General features: G+C 42.9%; 1 pseudogene; it reads left to right on the top strand.

Moving 5' to 3' along the window:
• The first annotated feature begins 673 nt into the window (after positions 1-673).
• On the top strand, positions 674-1,398 carry LOC122257361 (histone H2B-like; annotated as a pseudogene).
• Positions 1,399-2,651: the final 1,253 nt, after the last annotated feature.

Genomic DNA, 2,651 nt, shown 5'->3' with positions numbered 1-2,651 from the left:
ATTAGTTTGGGATTGATAGAGTAGTCAATTACATCTCTAGGGAGATTTTGTTGTTTGGGCTCCGAAAGGAGCCGATGTTGTTGAAAGAGGCAACCGAGAGAAAGATTTATTTCTTCTACTTCTTTCTTATTTCTCCAGTTGTGAGCTCTTTTGGGAGGAGCACAGCCTGGATGTTAGGCAGGACCAATTACCACCCTGGGCAATGGTCACTTAGAACCAGAGAGGAGCTTGTTCAGTTCCTCGTCGTTACGGATAGCCAGCTGCAAGTGACGGGGGATGATACGACCTAACGGCCGGACGGGTCTTCTTGTTGTCACGGAACGGACGGGGGGCGGCGTTACCTGCCAGCTCGAGAACCACAGCAGCCAGGTATTCCATGAACGGCACCAGGTACACAGGGGCACCTGCTCCGACACGTTTCCAAGCAGCGTAATTTCCCTTACGCAGAAGGCGGTGAATCCTACCTACATAAACAGGAAACTGAGGCCGGCGGAGGCCCGGCCCTGCTCGAGCGGGGACTTTGACTTGCCCTTGACCTTAACCAACCACCCTTTCCACGACCTGACATGGATGCTTGCTTTATAGGTATCTCAAAAACCTTGCAAGCCAAAACCAGACCAAAGCTTACCTATTTATAGGTCGCCCACCGTTGAAACTTAACCGATAGCGTTAGATGGCAACGGTTCCCACGCCCGTTGAGCCACTAGCTGGGGCTCACTTCTACAACACCATCAAATCCTCAAACCTGAGCTGGCGCCCGTGTCGGGTCAGGTCGTTCCCATAAAAGGAAAAATATCCCCCTTATATCGGCGGTGTTTACTCAAGGTCTAACCACCGTGATGCCACCAACACCCAAAACTACTTAACTTCCGGAAAGGCTGCCAGAAGGCCGGTAAGGCCCAAAAGTCTATCACCCAAGGGTGATAAAAGGTATTGATGCAAGAAGCGCAGGAGGAAGGAGAGCTACAGCATCTACATCTACAAGGGTTGAAGCAGGTCCAACAAAACCCCGACACCGTTATCTCTCTCCGGTCCTCCAAGGCCATGTTTTGTGGTCCATCATGAATTCGTTCGTGAACGACATCTTTGAGCGCATTGGCAAAGCAGAAGCTGAGGCTTTCTTGTTTCCTGCCCCCGCCTTGCACACTACAACAAGCGTTCCCACCATTCCACATAACACCATCACCAGCCGGGAGATCCAGACCGCCGTCAGGCTGTTGCTTGTCGCTGCGCCCGGAGAACTGGCCAAGCACGCTGTGAGTGAGGGGGGACCCCACCACCAAGGCTGTCACCAAGTACAACACTATACCTCCTCCAAGTAAATTAGAAGGTTGCACGGTTTACCTGCCTCCTCTACCAACATCGGCTTTCGGCTCCTTTAGGAGCCACAAATTGTGATAAAGCAGATAGAAGGACATGGGCGTTTGTTATCTTGTTGTTTTTTGTTTACTTTGCACCGCGGGGGGACGCGTGGTTTGGGTCAGCTGTTTGTTTATTTAGGCGAGGGCTTATCAAAACTCTTATCTAGGGCTTGTATCGTGTTACTTGCATTGCGCATTGCATAGAAAATGAATGACATATTGATCACACCCCCACTGGCATAAATGAGCTATATACCAGGCATGTGTAATATATTACCATATCCGTTACTTTTTTCTTTCCTTACAACACTAAAATATCACTAATAACACTACAAGACCACACATATATCACAGCCATGGTTTGAAATGATGATTTTCACAGCTTGCAAATATAGATGTTTATACTTGTACATCATAATAGTAATTCGCAATATATATATATATATAAAGCTTATATATATATATGGATGTATGTATATAAGGACATGTAACAAACATGCATTTACATAAATAATAGATGTGTGTATATATATATATCTATATATATATATATATATATATATATATACATATACATATACATATACATATATATGATATATATACACATATTATTCCTCTTTCTTTCCTCTCTTTCCCTCTTTCTTTCTTTTTTTATGCTTTGTTTTTCGCTTTGACTCTCTCTCTCTTTCTCTCTCTTTTTATGCTTCGCTTTTTTTTTTTTTTTCGCTCTGACTCTCTCTTATTATTATTATTTATTTCCCTCTCTCCTTCTTCTTCTTCTTCGTATTTCCCTCTCTCCTTCTTCTTCTTATTTCACTCTCTCCTTCTTCTTCTTCTTATTTCCCTCTCTCCTTCTTCTTCTTCTTCTTCTTTCCCTCTCTCTCTCTTCTATGTTCGCATTGATTCTCACTCTCTCTCCATCCTCATCTCCTTCTTTTCCTCTCTCTTTTTATTTTTTTATGCTTTGTTTCGCTCTGAGCTGTCTCTCTCTTCTTCTTCTTATTATTATTATAGGATTTATTTTTATTATTATTATTATTATTATTATTATTATTTCCCTCTCTCCTTCTTCTTCTTCTTCGTATTTCCCTCTCTCCTTCCCCTTCTTCTTCTTATTATTCTTTCTCCCTCTTCTTCTTCTTCTTTCCTTCTCTCCTTCTTCTTCTTCTTCTTTCCCTCTCTCTCTATTTCGCATTGATTCTCTCTCTCTCTCTCCCTTTTATGTTTTCTTTCGGTTTGATTTTCTCTCTCTCCTTCTTTCTTTCTCTCTTCTTCTTCTTCTTCTTC

The sequence above is a fragment of the Penaeus japonicus genome, unplaced genomic scaffold (assembly GCF_977035675.1).
Source record: "Penaeus japonicus unplaced genomic scaffold, GWHDUDI00000001_assembly GWHDUDI00000444, whole genome shotgun sequence".
NCBI lineage: Eukaryota > Metazoa > Arthropoda > Malacostraca > Decapoda > Penaeidae > Penaeus > Penaeus japonicus.
The sequence above is the reverse complement of the archived record's forward strand: the minus strand, read 5'-3'. Positions and strand labels throughout refer to the sequence as shown.